This window comes from Hyperolius riggenbachi, chromosome 12, assembly GCF_040937935.1.
Source record: "Hyperolius riggenbachi isolate aHypRig1 chromosome 12, aHypRig1.pri, whole genome shotgun sequence".
In the NCBI taxonomy this organism is placed as follows: Eukaryota; Metazoa; Chordata; class Amphibia; order Anura; family Hyperoliidae; genus Hyperolius; species Hyperolius riggenbachi.
In genome coordinates this window covers 150,536,326-150,553,175 of record NC_090657.1, presented here as the reverse complement: position 1 = coordinate 150,553,175, position 16,850 = coordinate 150,536,326, and the positions used below count along the sequence as shown (strand labels likewise).

General features: G+C 44.5%; 1 protein-coding gene across 15 annotated transcripts in view; it reads left to right on the top strand.

Annotated features, from left to right (window-relative positions):
• Positions 1 to 16,850, top strand: part of ZNF385C (zinc finger protein 385C) — a 526,232-nt gene that overhangs the window by 305,336 nt on the left and 204,046 nt on the right. The gene's annotated exons all lie outside the window — the stretch shown is intronic.

The following is a 16,850-nucleotide window of genomic DNA, read 5'->3' as shown; positions in this document are numbered from 1 at the left end:
GGGGGCCGGCTTGCGTGGTGATGCGGACCGGAAGTAATGTAAGTCTATGGCGCCGCACTAATTTTAAATCGTTTGCTGCAAGTATTTGTGCCGCGCATGCGTAGAAGTGTATTTTGTCAATACACTTATGCACAATTCGTTTTTTTCGGGCACATGAAGAGCTAGAGAGCTTCACTTCCTGCTTGGCTTGATGCCAGAATGGGGATTGCCTCATATTAGCACGGAAATCCCTGAAGGCTGTTTTTGGTTAGCAGTGTGAAACCAGCCTTAGAGATGACGCTCAACTAAAGTAGTCAATTCCTTAGTGAATGTTTTTTGTTTTATTCACAGGAACACGAGACGTTAATAGGTGTTATTCACGTCAGTTAGACATACACTGTTTTAATAGACTAGACATGGAATTCAATATACTGTATACTGTACATTGGCTGCACAGGCTACAGATTGATGGTGTTGATGGTGTTCTGCCCCTACCATGCTTTGCAGAGTCTGGAAGACCAGAGGCGACTGCAAGAGCTCTAGAGTCCTTTCAGCTAAGGTGTAACTGGCAGACCCAGGCTAGTAATCTCTCTGATGTTTTACTGAGAATATACTACTGGGGTATTCTATACCTGCCTGGGCAAATAATATGGGTCATGTGCAGGGCTGTGGAGTCGGTACAAAAATCTTCCGACTCCGACTCCTTGGTTTATGAAAACCGTGACTCCAACTCCGACTCCGGGTACCCAAAACGGCTCTGACTCCTCGACTCCGACTCCTTAGTCTAATACTTAACAGGGCTGTGGATTTTGTACAAAAATCATCCGAATCCCGACTCCGACTCCTCAGTTTATGAAATCAATGACTCCAACTCCGACTCCAGGTGCCCAAAATTGCCCCAACTCCGACTCCACAGCCCTGGTCATGTGAACCATTCAGGCTGGCAGTTGGATTGCTTGTGTTTTGCCAATAAAGACACTGGGGCAGACTTGCTAAAACCAATGCAAGGAAAAGTGAAGAAAAAATGGAACAGAGGCCAAAATCAAGGATTCTGATTGGTTGCTCTGAGCAGCTGCTCCACCTCTGCTCCTGCTTTGCTCCAGTTTTCTTTTCTACCCCACTTTTTTCATTCATGTAATATTTGCTCCTTTGGAACCCAAGTGACACTAAAGGAACCAATGTTTGATAGTCATGCACATGGACTGGTATTAACCTTATGTGTTCCAGTTTTCTGCCTTGTCATTTTAATATGGTAGGAGATATTTATAAGTGAAGGATTTGTTTACAACCCATATGTGTCCCATTTATTTAAAGAGAAGTCACTCCGCTAGCTAATTGGCCCTCGGGTGAATTATAAGCTTGCAGTTTTAGGTCGTAAAATTATATGGCCTTCATACTGTCACTTTTTTCCAAGCTTATGCCATTCTTATTCCCTTTTAAATCGCTGCATCGATGCAACTGTATTTGACAATTTAATGATTTTCAGTTTCATGAGGCAGTAAAAATGAGCTCCTTGCAACCTATCAGTCATAGCGGTAACTGATTTCCAGAATGGCTGCCATACATTGAGGAATTTTGACATATGCCATGATTATTTTTCTTGAACTTTTTCTCTGCTACTGACAGTTAATTTGTCCTCTGCTTTTCAGAACGTTTAAAGTGCTACTTTTGCTTATAGACGGTGGAGGAAGCCATTTTCAGAATGTAGTCCTTCTGTTGTGTAGCAGCCAGTAAGGTTGTGTCAGGGATAGACCGGTTTTCTCCTTATTAATACTGACTTGACTGAGGAGCACATGTGTGTAATCTGTGCACAGTAAAATGAGGCCTGATTTGTGGTAATAAACCTCCACCTCATTATCGCTGCTTTCGTGCTCTGGCGATTTCCATTATTTTAACACTTAAGGGTAGGCTCATCATTTCAGCTGCCTCTCCAGACGGTTTCTTGGGGTCCTGCTCACAATTAGATTGGAGACTGCATTGTCACAAATGTCTCTTTCCCTTTATTAATCGTTTTTCTTTGCACTTTGCCGGTTGGAAAAGATGGCTGGTAATGAGGCGAAACCTGGGCCATTCTCCAGCCATCTTACGGAAAAATATTGACACAGTATGTGTGACAACATGCATGACGCTGCCTGTGCACAAATATCCTTTTCTCCGCAGAACAAGCAGCTAAAGCTGCAAATTCTTTCATTTGGATATTTTTAGCATCAGATCACTGTTTGTTATTATATTATTTTGCGTGGGAGTGAATGTTTATCCCGGGCAGGAGAACCTTTACAGTGTGTGACCTTACTGCCTGACACACCAATCTGAGTGATTGTTTGAAATCAATGAAGGGTGAAATCACAAGAGCTGGATGAGAATACATTATCGCCTACAGTCATTTTCTCAGGTCTGACACAAAAATGTTGACCTCCTAATGCCAGACTGCTGCTCCATTCCAGTCTCTTACAGTCACTCACCTGATTCCTTACAGGTCTGGACCTCTTCACATGTAAAAGCTATACTGGGCACAATACCAATAGCTTCAGAGCCGCTGCACTGCAAGAAAGTATGAATAGATTGTTTATAATATAAATTATTTCCTCTCCTACTATTGCTTGCATCAGTTATGGCTGTGACATCAGCAGAGACAAATCATTTCATGCAGCTAGCAAGTTGCTGAGAGAAATATTCAGTGATTTTAACATGAAATATACATATCTGTTTCCAAAACATTTTTATTAACAGAACACGTGTTAAACAAACTTTAATAGCGTTGAATATACAAACGCATTTTGAAAATTATTTTTAAGTACTTTCAGGCCGGATTTTCACTACAAAGCCCAAAAAATCTGATGGAGATGACTGCGGCAGTGTGCAGTAATCTCTATTCTGGCTGCAAGCCAAGCAGGAAGTCAGGCTCTCTAGCGCTCACTTCCTGTGGCTGATGGTAGAATTGCACAGAAATGTATTGACAAAATACACTTCCGTGCATGCGTGATGCGAATACGTGCGGCTGACAATTTTTAAATATGTGTGGCACCACATGATTTCTGGTTCATCTCATATCACCATGCAAGCAGGCCACCAACGTGTTGCGCCAGCATTAATCAAGCGGCGAAGACATCACTTCCGCCACATTGTATCCAGTCAGGTATGAAATGCCCCATAGACTTTCATTGGTGCAGCCTTACCCTACTGCAAAACGGTAATGCAATTCACCGGTGTGAAAGGGGCCTTAGTGTTTAGTCAACAAGTGACCCTCTACGGGGTCTTAATAATGCTTAAAAAAATTAGGGTGGGGCTATATCATGTCATAATAATATAGTGTCACAGCAATAGTGATAGCCTAAGATGCACTGTGAAATGTATTTCCTCAATATTACTGACTTTTTCCTTTTCTTCTTTGAAGATCGTTACATAGTTACATAGTTATTTTGGTTGAAAAAAGACATACGTCCATCGAGTTCAACCAGTACTGTTACTATTTGTATTGTTACTGTTACTGTTCTGAGTAGTTCCTTTTTCAGATACACATATCTGATTGTGACCAGGGATGCTCAAATCCGAATTCGGGTAAACCTATGCGTGGTGGGCAGGGGGGATCAAGCTTACCTGTCTAACGTCTTCTTCGGTCCATCCCTCGGCGCCTCCCACGATGCGTTCCACGCACATCACGTGACTACAAACACTTCCTCCTTCAACCTGGAAGGAGGAAGTGTTTGTGCTCACGTGACCGCCGCGTGGAACGCATCGTGGGAGGTGCCGAGGGACGGCCCGAAGAAGACGTCAGATAGGTAAGCTTGACCCCCCTGCCCACCCCGCGCAGGTTTACTGGGTGAAATCCAAATAGCAACTATCCGGGTTTCACCCGAATTCGGATTTGAGCATCCCTAATTTGTGACTGTATATCTGGTGTGCACACAGGAATCTTTTATATATAATAAATAACATCTCTGCGGTGAGAATAAAGCCTGATATGTAGTTGTGTCACTAGTAGGGATGGTCAATGAGATGCAAATAATTCTGCGTTGCTGCAGGTTTATGCAAATTTTGTATGTTTATTTATGCACTCACTTTGCTCTTGAAATCAATTCATTTGACATGATGTTAAATTTGGGGATGGTGACTACAAATAAAGTTACACAGTAGTACTATACTGTACATATGCACTCCCTGCAGAGCTGTTGTGGATCCACAGAGAATGTTGTGCTCATTGAACGTAGACCTGGTTCACATTATGCATGAAGAATGGGTAATAGAGGACGAATCCCTCATTCTCCTGCAGAATACCTGCAAATCACTTTTATGCCTGGTCAGATTGATGGGTCATTAATTTCTGACAAGTCCAATCAGGTTTCTAATCGATTTTGCATAGAAGTGATTGGAAAATAGATCACAAAAACAATTGGAAATCAGATCAGACCCTTCGGAAAATTATTGATTCGACCAATTGCATGGTGTGTACTAGGCATTAGTTGAACCCACAGTTAGGGCTCAGCCACACTATAAGCGCTTTTCTGAGCTCTTTGTGATTGATTAGAGCTTTCTGAGCACTTTTTAAAAATCACTCCCATTCACTTTTATTAAAATTGCAGTAAGAACCGCGATCAAGTATGCGAACAATTGTTGCGATTTTAATCACGATTTTAATCAAAGTGAATGGGAGAGATCTTTAAAAAGCGCTCAGAAAAGCGCTAATCAATCACAAGCGCTCAGAAAAGTGCTTATAGAGTGGCTTAGCCCTAAGATTGCCTAGTGGCAGATCGATGTTCATTGTCCCGGTCTATACCCTCTACAAGTACTGTTACCAAGGTCTAGTTTTGATTTCTATTTAACAGCTACTCTACAGCAATATCCTAAGTTCAAAGTACATTTCTGTGGAATCAGTTCATCTCGGCGCGCAGCTCTGAGAGCCGAGCACCGAAGCTGGGCGCCGTCATAGCTGCAATGCTATGATGCGCACCGCGCATATTGGTAATTAGGGGCTCTCGCGGCTGCTGGACTCCGAATTACATCTCCCTCCGAGTTGTGACAACTCGGAGGGGGAATAGTATTTAATACTGCCTTGGAGTTTAGCGGCAGCAGGAAGAGCCGTCATTCGGCTCTCCCCACACTGAACTGAGCGGCGCCGAAATAATATGTACTCCATTTCTGGTGCACATAAAAAACACAGAGGTACACTAATGCTTATAGGAAACCTGAGATAAAATTAAAGGGGGCATTTACACTTATCTGGGGCTTCCTCCAGCCCCATAAGGTGCGTGAGTGCCCTCGCCATCTTCTCTGTCCGCTCTATGCAGTTGATATGCCTGGTAATCTGGCAGGCCGCGCTCTTCTGCGCGTGTGCACACACCCTTGCCCCCCCCCGCATGGCAATCCCACAGTGCAGCTTGTGCATGTGGCTGAGCTGCGCATGTGCAGAAGTGCATGACTGGCCAGATTACTGGTGGGCAAATCGAGTGAACGGAGATGCCGGAGAGGATGGCGAGGGAGCCCACACCCCTCATGGGGCTGGAGGAATCCCCAGGTAAGTATAAATACCCCTTTAGTCTCATCTCAGGTACACTTTAAAAGTTAGGGTGTCCCAACACATTTGTTTAAAGGATACCCGAACTGACATGTGACATGATGAGATAGACATGTGTATGTACAGTGCCAAGCACACAAATAACTATGCTGTGTTCCTTTTTTTCTTTCTCTGCCTGAAAGAGTTAAAAATCAGGTATGTAAGTGGCTGACTCAGTCCTGACTCAGACAGGGAGTGACTACAGTGTGACCCTCACTGATTAGAAATTCCAACTATAAAACATTTTCCTAGTAGAAAATGGCTTCTGAGAGCAAGAAAGAGGTAAAAAAGGGGAAGTTCTTATCAGTGAGGGTCACACTGTAGTCATTTCCTGTCTGAGTCAGGACTGAGTCAGCCAATTGCATACCTGATATTTAACTCTTTCAGGCAGAGAAAGAAAAAAAGGAACACAGCATAGTTATTTGTGTGCTTGGTACTGTACATACACATGTCTATCTCATCATGTCACATGTCAGTTCGGGTATCCTTTAATAAAATTCACTGGAACCCCGTATCAGCTGGTTTCTGGTGGAGAGATCTGCCCCCTTGCAGAAAATGGCCCTGGCCTTTTTTATATCAGATATAGAAATGGTAGAGGCCTTTTTCTGCATGGTGGCAGGGCTACCCACTTAAAGAGAGTCTGAAGCGAGAATAAATCTCGCTTCAGACCTCATAGATAGCAGGGGCATGTGTGCCCCTGCTAAAACGCTGCTATCCCGCGGCTTAACGGGGTCCCTGATCCCCCAAATCCCCTCCGTGCAGCGGGGGAGCGCTTCCGCATTAGGGCAGGGCTAACCGCCGCAGCCCTGCCTCCTGCGCGTCTATTAGACGCGTACCTCCGCCTCTCCCTCACCCCTCTCAGTCTTCCTTCACTGAGAGGGGCGGGGAGAGGCGGCGATGCGCGTCTGATAGATGCGCTGAGAGGCAGGGCCGCAGCCGTTAGCCCTGCCTCCAGGAAGAGCAAAATTTACGACCAAGTTGGTTGTTGATTTTGCAGGGGGAAGGGGGGGGGGGGGTTGGGGGTGAAGGGACACCCGTTTAGCCGCAGGATAGCGGCGTTTTAGCAGGGGCACTCATGCCCCTGCTAACTATGAGCTCTGAAGCGAGATTTATTCTCGCTTCAGAGTCTCTTTAAAACCAGCTGGGGCACCGGTGAATCTTATTATACAGACGACATCCCGGGGCATTCAGCTTGGTTTATTTGTAACCCAGCCACTGTGCTGTTTAGTGGCTGTGTTACAAGTAAACCAAGCTATAATTGCATAAACCCAGTCGTTTGTATCTTCTATAAAAGTACTAGGGACACGGGATCAGGGGGACAATCAGGCAACTTGCATTGTTTAAAGGGAAATAAATATGGCTGCCTCCGTTTCACTCTCACTTCTCGGGTTCCCTTTAAGGAAAATAAATCCATTTCAAGTGCACCCTTTCTTTTTTGAACAGTTGAAATTCCCAGATTTGTCTCAGGACATTCCATGATCTAGATAATGGAGAGCCACCACTGGCACTTACTACACACAGTAATGATTAAAAAAAATGTATAATCACTGCAGAACCTGAATAATAAAGGTCTCCATGCATGGATCCTATTTGATATTTATAGGTCTTGGGGTGATGATAACTGGTGAGCTGCATTCATTGGGCTTGATTCACAAAGCGGTGCAAAGTGTTTGCACGCTTGTGAAAAGCCCTTTATCACGCCTAAACTCAGTTTAGGCGTGATAAGAAGAAACTCGCGCGATCTCCCGCGCGCAAAGTTTACCATGCTTCGCGCGCAGCGTCCATTGAGCCCTATGGGACTTTGCGCACGCAGCGCGGTGCACTACGCACGCAAAACTTTGCGCGCGGGAGCTTCGCGCGAAGAGCAGCACAAATCGGTGATAACTCAGCTTTGCACGGCTTATCACGCCTAAAGTCTTTTAGGCGTGATAACTGAGTTATCACCGCTTTGTGAATCAGGGCCATTGTGTTGCTTTGAAGGTTCCCCTTTAATTAACATAGAATTGTTGAAAGATGAGTGATCCAATGTTTCATCAAGGCCCGGCATTGCCACAGTTTCCTCTAGCAAGTGTCACAGCTGATGTACTATGTCAGTGGTCTCGGATAATCTATTGTGAGTGAACAACGTTACCCAAACTCTTCCACGCCGCCCCACTTCTCCGCTCTCTCAGGCTCTGTCACCTTGCGTTAGAGCTCCCTTGTCACCCGTCACAGGATGAGGAAAGTACATGGCTCCAGGCCTTGCATTTCTTTCCACCCTTTCCGAGCCGAAAAGGTCCTTGGCTGATCACGTAGCTTCTTACAAGACCGCCTTTGATTTCAGCCGTGTAGAGGAAATAGCCTTCACAGCTAAATTCTGTTACTTGAGGAATTTCATAAGTCTGTTAATTTCTTATTGACTCTTTGCTTTGATAACACGCAGCAGTAGGTTATTCCAAATGTCATCTCTGGGCCCCAGGCTGTTAGAGACAAATCTCTCTCGCCATATTGAGGTCAGCTTCCAGTTTAATCAAAGCCTCCAAGCAAAACCGTTATATCCTACCTCATGTCACCTTGTTTGCGATGTGCGCATTGCGGGAATTCAGTTTATTAGACTTGCTGAGTTACATAATGAGGGGCCTCAGAATAATGCAAGACAATGTTTAATGCTTAACTGACATCTTAGATTATCGTTCAGTGCAGTCTGGGAAGAAATAAATGCATTGAATATAAAGAAACAACCCCATTTTCCGAAGGTCTAGCCTACCCAAGTCCAGCTTTGCTTGGATGCCAGCAAGCAGATTCATGTATTTGGTTTATTAAAGCCCTAGTTTAAAGTCACACTTCATTCATGTATCGTGTTGTGTATTTTCTCTCTGTAAAACATATAAAGGTTTAATTTCAAAACTTTCTGATTTTGCATTAAGTCAATATAAATTCCCAGCTTCACCAGGCCATTGGCATCCACCTCCTGTCTCACCAACATTCAAATCTGAAGTGAGAAGTATATGGAGGCTGCCAAGATCCATCCTGGTGGATCTGATCTGCTGCAAATCAGATCCACCAGGATGGATCTTCGGATCTGCACGTGATTGTCTGATCTGCAGATGAATGTCTGTTAAACAAGGTGTGTATGATGATCTGCAGATATCATAGACTATGAATGCATTTTGCAGAAACTGATTTGTTGCAGGAACTGATCTTTTGAAGAATATGATCTGTTGCATGTGTAAAGCATCTTTGTGTTCAGCATCTTGCAAAGATTTTTAGCTGATGGGGAGTGCAGCTCAATAGAATAGGCTGTGTAGGTATGGCTCTTATACTACATGGAAGGGGGTAAAATTGGTCAGTGATCTTTCATTTTCCAAAGACTTTTATCTGATGTGTGTACCCAGAGCTGGGACAAGATCCTCCAGCACCCAAGGCTGAGACACCAAAGTGCGTCCCTCCATCCCTCCCACCCCAGCTGTCACACCCTGATTGCTATTAGACTAAGAAGCGCCACAGGGCTCACAACCTCCCCAACACCTTAATATCTAGTTATCTGGCTTGCAGTCACTGCTATGTATCCCCTTTTCTTATTTCTTTCTGCTTCAAACACAATTAGGAATGAAAGCTGAATGAATTGTGCGCCCCCTCCTACACTGCGCCCTGAGGCTGGAGCCTCTCCAGCCTATGCCTCGGCCCGGCCCTGTGTGTACCCACCTTTAGTCAGTGTTTGCCCATTGTAAAAATCTTTCCTCTCCCTGACTTACATTCTGACATTTATCACATGGTGACATTTTTACTGCTGGTAGGTGATATCACTGGAAGGAGATGCTGCTTGTATTTTTGGTGGTTGGAAACAGCTGTTATTTCCCACAATGCAACAAGGCTCCCACAGTGTGATGTCAGGACCTCAGTGCTGTGAGGCACTGACATCACACTGTGGGAGGGGTTTCACCACAATATCAGCCATACAGAGCTCCCTGATGATCCATTTGAGAAAAGGAAAACATTTCTCATGGGAAAGGGGTATCAGCTACTGATGTGCAATTCTTGGTTATGGTTTCTCTTTAACTGCTTACTTTTTTCACTGGAGTGGTCCTTTAAAGAAGAACTGTAGCGAATGAATAACTGTAGTAATTATTAAAATTCTGTTTGTTTGTTTTTTTATTCCTTATATATGTTACAGGCAAAGTTTGAAAGCAGGCATTCTATAGAATGCCTAGGCAATGTATACAATGCCTGAAGTGTTTAGGCAAGGTATGAAATAGCTGTCGTTACATACATTTCCTAGGTATTCTATACAATGCCCGAAGGTAAACCAGCCGAGTATAGAATACGGCAGTCTCTTAGTGATTGCCTAGGCATTCTATAGAATTCACGATGAACAAAGCCAAAATGTCGGTGAAGACATGGATATTAAAGAGTCTTCCTTTTCTGCCACGTGTTGTGTCTGTTTGAAGGAAAGCAGCGGTGCCCATGCATGCAGAGAGTGTGGACGGATTATTCACGTTATCTGTGGGCATGCTACTAAAGACAATGGAGGTGAGGAAATGGAAGGTTATGGGGTTCATGTTTTGTGCAACACTTGCTTTAACATTGAGAATGCTGTTGAAGGTAGAAGACAATCGACATCAAATCTGGAAGTACAGGCCAAAAAAATTGAAAATGAACTCTGACCAAAAAAATCACTCCTGCATGTTTGGGAGACACTGCGAGTTCCCATCCTTGATGTCGACAAGAGACGCGGTGACTCGCGCAATCTGTTGGCAGTTGTAAATGTGACAGAAGATGGCTTTTACCGACGTGGAACAGCACAAGGAATTTTAACCCCCTTGCCGGTCCAATTCCTGCGGCAAGGGGGCAACGCAGCACTTTTTACATTTTTTTTTTTAAATCATGTAGCGAGCCCAGGGCTCGCTACATGATAGCCACTGAGCAGCGGCATCCCCCCACCCACCCCGATCGCCTCCGGCGATCAGAGTAAGCAGGAAATCCCGTTCTGAACGGGATTTCCTGCTGGGCTTCCCCGGTCGCCATGGCGACGGGGCGGGATGACGTCACCGACGTCATGGACGTCGGGACGTCAGAGGGAATCCCGATCCACCCCTCAGCGCTGCCTGGCACTGATTGGCCAGGCTGCACAAAGTGTCTGGAGGGGGGGCGGCGTGGCGGGTAGCGGCAAATCGGCGGCGATCGTAATATGCACGCAGCTAGCAAAGTGCTAGCTGCGTGCAATAAAATAAAAATTATGCAAATCGGCCCAGCGGGGCCTGAGAAATCCTCCTGCGCAGGTTACCCCGAGCTGAGCTCGGGATAACCGGCAAGGAGGTTAAAGCAACTACAGTATATGCAAGATCCCAATTCACAGTTTGTCCAAAGAGTTTACTGAGAGTTGAAGATGTTCCTGACCACGAAATACATCTTCGATCTGTTGCTACCACTCAGTCCACGGGAAGTGGACAAGGGTTTCTGAGGTGTATGTGCAAAACTAAGTGCCAAAGTATGAAATGCCTTTGTGTATAGAAGAAAATTAAGTGCAATTCAAAATGCCATTCTAGCTTTCCTTGTTGCAACAAGTAAATAAATAATGGCAGTTATTATGCTTTTGTTTTCCCAGAAAGAAGGTACTGTTACGTACTTCATTCCATTTTTGTTTTCATTTATTTTGAAGCGCATTCTACTGTAGTTTCCTATTTCTTTCTCGTATTTCATTCTTGCAAACATGTTGTTTTGAAATGTTCTTTCGTTCTCAGGCATTTCATTCGGACATAAATAATGGAAATTCATTCTCACAAACGTTTTTTTTAAAGGTTCTTTCAAAAAATACCTCCTGCAGTGTATTTTTTTCGTTGCAGTGGAGCTGCAAACGGACAGTTCTGGTTTGTCAGCCTGCATTCACTTGTGCATTCCCAATGAGTCACATTGTCATTTGCAATTGCTCTGCAGTTCTGGGCAGTTCAGGATGCTGTCATCATTCCAATGTCTTACTACAGCTGAGCTGCGGCCAGATAGCCCTGGATTTCCTGCAGGCATGTTGTTACATAATACTGCATGTATTTCTTATGGGAGTCCTTTGCATTCACAACCAGCTAGCAAATGGTCATCAAGCCAGCTCAGGATTGAGTGATTATTATTATTATTATTTATTGTATTTATAAAGCGCCAACAGGGCAGCACGGTGGCGTAGTGGTTAGCTCTCTCGCCTTGCAGCGCTGGGTTCCCGGTTCGAATTCCAGCCAGGGTACTATCTGCAAAGAGTTTGTATGTTCTCTCCGTGTCTGCGTGGGTTTCCTCTGGGCACTCCGGTTTCCTCCCACATTCCAAAAACATACAGATAAGTTAATTGGCTCCCACTAAAATTGGCCCTAGACTAAAGTACTTACACTACATAATATAGATATATGGCAATGGTAGGGATTAGATTGTGAGCTCCTTTGAGGGACAGTTAGTGACAAGACAATATATATATATACACTGTACAGCGCTGCGTAATATGTCGGCGCTATATAAATACTAAATAATAATAATAATAATAATAATATTACGCAGCGCTGGACAATAAATATATACAATGATACAAGGATGACATACATAGGGTTATACACATAGAACAAAGTTATAGATACAAATTGTACAAAATACATGATCATATGGGCTGGTTAGGTAGGCCCAGTAATACAAGTACAGGCTGTCATAGGACAGGAGCACATGATCCTGTAGATTACACTAGGGAGTGGAGGACCCTGCCAGAGACTTACAATCTAAAGGGAGGGGTGGAAACACTAGGGGGGGCTGTTAAATATTCCTTAAAGAGTTACTGTGTGGTAGGAGGTGGGTAGTCCAACATAAAGAGGTGGGTTTTGAGGGCTTGCTTGAATGTGTTGAAAGAGGGAGCAAGTCTGATGGGTGGTGGAAGGGCATTCCAGAGGGTGGGGGCAGCTCTTGAGAAATCCTGCAGGCGGGCATGGGAGTGTGAAATGCGTGGGGTTGGGGAGGCGAAGGTCGTTGGAGGAACGGAGGGGGCGACCTGGTGTATACTTGTGAACAAGCTCCGAGATGTAGGTAGGGCAGGTTTTGTGCACAGATTTATACGCCAGGCATAGAATCTTGAAACTTATCCTGAAACGGATAGGGAGCCAGTGCAGGGATTCACAAAGGGGAGATGTGGATGCAGAGCGGTGCGAAGAATGGATGAGTCTTGCAGCCGCGTTCATCACTGATTGAAGGGGGGCAGTGCGTTTCAGAGGGAGGCCAGAAAGGAGGGAATTACAGTAATCAAGGCGGGAGATGATGAGGGCATGGATGAGCAGTTTGGTCGTGTCCGGGGTTAAGAAGGGGCGGATCTTGGAGATATTACGGAGGTGGAAATTGCAGGCTCTGGTGATGTTTTGGATGTGTGGGATGAAGGAGAGGTCAGAGTCCAAGGTGACACCCAGACAGCGGGCCTGGGAGGTAGGGACAATGGTTGTGTTGTCGATTGTGAGGTGGAAATCTGGGATTGGTGCAGCAGCATGAGTGATTACCATTCAGCTGTGTGGAGATTTGCATACCTGCATCCATTGGCTGATGCCAGCATAAAAGTCTGCCTCCCATTTCATACCCCGCCTCTTAGTGGTCAGTATGCTGATCTACTGGGCACCTTGTTACGCTTTATAGTTCTGTTATTGTAGTTCTATGCGACCTTATTACTTGTGCTTTAGCTAGTTCTTGATAAATATATATGCAGACTAGCTAATATATATTTAACCGTTAGTTGAGCCGTTTGTTATTTTTCTTATTATTGTGAATTGCCTAGTTCCATGCTTGATGGACATTCGCTGCATCCGCGGTGGATCAGTGAAGTCCATTATCCAGATAGCTTGGATTCTGCCATCACCACGTTGGTGACTGGTAGTATTCCTGCTACTCTAGTTTCCGGGAACGTAACTATAGGCTGCAGTTGCTATTAGTTACTTTCTATCCTGTAGTCTTGCCTGGGTGGATGCTTGCTGGTGACGGTTGCTACTAGTTACACTATAATCTATAGTCCTGTCTTGTACCTGTCTGAATGCTTGCTATCGCTAAGGCAGCACAGTGCAAACTAAGGCAGCTCAACATCGCACTGTGCTGCCATTGTGTTTTATTTGTAGCAATATCGGAAGCCCAGGGCTGCAGTTGCTCCGGGCAGCTTGTGTAGCCTCTTCCATTATCCAGCTTTTAGCCTTGTTGTGCTGGCTGGTCAGAAAGTATGACCCCCCAGCATTACAATACCTCTCTGATATCCCATTTCACACTTTGCAAAATGAGTACTTGTCATTCTTTAGAATGCCTAGGCATTGTATAGAATGCCTAGGAAATGTATGTAACCACACAGCTATTTCATATCTTGCCAAAAATTCCAGGCATTTATATATTGCCTAGGCATTCTATAGAATGCCTGCTTTTCACACATTGCCTGTAACCTATATAATAATATTGTTATATAAATTACTCAGTCATGTTTGCCCATTGTAAAATCTTTCCTGGCCCTGATTTACATTCTGAAATTTATCACAGGTGGCAACATATTTAGTCCTGTCAGGTGCAGCTCTGCGGAATGTTTACTGAGAATTCCGAAGCCAGTGAAAATAGTGCATGATCTCCCAGAATGCTCTGGAAAGAGTATTCCGCATAGCTTAACAGCCTAGGGTAAGCATCGCTGCAAGGACAGGGCTATGTACCAATATGCAGCAATATATAGATATAGGAAGTGTTTCTGATGCTGAAACCAGGAAAACAACCATATAGATTGTGTCAAAAATTATACCCAAAAACTCACATGCTCAAGACGTTAGTAATAGCGCTGAGTTTTTACGGGCTCAACCCCTAACGTGGGCCGTCTGGCAGGCTCCCAGCCGCGCTGCTTCACTGGACTCTGGCTGTCACGCTCCACGCCGACCTCACTTCCGCCCTTTGCATTCCACGTACGCGCGTCCCGGCCCTACCGGTTTTGTCACTTCCTGTGACTCATCTCTGCTTTCAAAAACACTCATTTAACAAAACCATTCTAAGGTAAAAACCTGCTCCATCTTAAATTTGTAAACATATCATGCACAATACTTAGCCATGTTTCTCCTCTGTCCTGCAGCTGTTTTTTTTTTTACTCCTTTTTATTGCCTGATGAAGTGGGATATGCCCGTGAAACGCGTTGCACTTACCTGGCGTATGTAAATAAATTTTGTTGAAATAAAACAGCATCTTGTGTCTACCTTTGGGGAGGTAAGTCCACCTACTAACCCCCCATGTTTTTAAAAATTTGATGAGTTTTTACACTTCTGGCGCTTCTTTACATTTTTATCACTACTGTGTCCACCCCTGGTGGAGGGGATTTGGCCCCTTTCTTCCGAACTACAGAGAGTGACTTTTTAATCCTGAGTGGGGACAGGTCTAATACTCCCCACCTGCCCATACAGTGGTTACCTGGACGGTAACCCAGACTTGTGAGTATAAATTTGTACTTACACTTCACCTACACAGTTCCAGTACATACCACACTATATTGGGCTCTTGGTGTCCCCTCTTCTCTTTCTGAGAAGAAAGAAGTGCAGTTCTGGAGCGGGCCCAGCGTATAGCTATGCACACTGTCACTTCATCATGCTGACCAGAGCTGCAGAGTGTGCTGTTTAATTGGTCTACCATCTTAATATTTAGCATTTCTAAAAATGACCTTATCTGCCGAGCATAATGTGTGCCTAGCTTAAAGGGAAATCTCTTCATGTAAACTACCTGACAGGAGTGTGTTTGCTCTAAAAGTGGCATATCAAGGTCAAGCAGTGAATCAGTGCTGTTGATTTTTAATAATGCTTCACAGCTTTTCACAGATAGAAAACAAATTGGGCTCTATTCATAAAACCTTACCGCAAGTTTTCCGCTCAAAACAGCGGATTTTCCCGTCCATTTAGCAAAGTGGGCATTCATAAAAGCTGTTCCCGCATGAAAATCTACAATCCCCCAGCAGAGCGAGAAATTTCCGCCTTCTCCAGTGTTTTTCTAGATTTATCTAGAAAAAAGTAACAAAATGGCCATTCATAAAGTTTAGAGGAAGCGGTATGTGGACGGGAAATACAGCTTCCTCTGATTTTGCGGATTACATACAAGTGAATGGGACAGACCTCCCAGAGAGAGCAGTGCACGGAGGGACTCTGCCGGCTGAAGTGTTTCCGCATGCCTTCCGACAGCTTACCGCCAGCTTTCAGCGGGAGATCTCCACACTTGCATCGCAGCTGGCAATATTTTTATGAATTACCACCCAGAAGTCTAAAATACCGCTGCAGTATTTTCCCTCCAGGAGTTTTTTCGCCACAACTTTTTTATGAATAGAGCCCATTATCTGCTGAAATTAGCATCAAATATGCAAATGAAAGATATGTGGGGAACCGTCTTTGGGAGAAGAACTCACCCAAAACATGTGATTGTTAAAGTGTTCCTGTGTTTAGAAGCACTTTAAAGTGAACCTAAACCGAATGGGAAAAAAAGAGTTTAACTTACCTGGGGCTTCTACCAGCCCCCTGCAAACATCCTGTGCCCTCGCTGTCCTAGAGCGATCCTCCGGTCCCCCGCTGCGGCTAAGTTTTGTTTTCCCTCGACTGGCCAGTCGATGACCACTGCGCCTGCGCGGACCTGATCGTGCGCATCCTCGATTACGCTCCCATTGCCGGGAGCATCCTCCGCAGTACTTAGAAATCTTGTATCGCGCCTGCTCTATTCCAGACTGTCGTTTTTAATACATAATCTGCAAAATAGATGATAATTTGCGATTAACAAAGTTGTAATATATTTTAACAAATTACATGACAGGCTTGGTTTGTACGTGAACGCAATCGCTGCACAAAGCGATTTTGTGAGCGTTTGCATTTTTTTCCTATACTTTCCATTGTAGCAAAATTGCCCCGAAAATGGTCCATGCAGCGCTTCTCTGAGCGGAAAGTGGAGGGATCGCCCTAATCTGAAGTAGCGCATAGGATAGCATGGTGTAAGATCTTTCAGGGCGATTTTGAAAAATCACAGGCGCTTAAAAAAATCAAAAAACGCCTCCAGTGTGAATGAGCCCTGAAAGATTGCAAATACAGTATAAGGGCAATATAGGGTTGATTCATCATACAGTATTTACAATGCAGTTTTTCTATGAACAGCAAGCACAGTGTAATAGGGAGAAGGGCAGCCTGCCTTTATTGGGTTCCCTGAAATCCACTTTCAATACAGCCTGGCAAGGTCTGATTTTCAATAGTTGTAAAAAGGAACAAAAAGTAATGTTTGGGATGCTTGCAACGTGGAAGTGCAGACATAACAGCTGTACAGGAAAGGTAAGGGGGAGGTTGACGTCTCGGACGCTAGG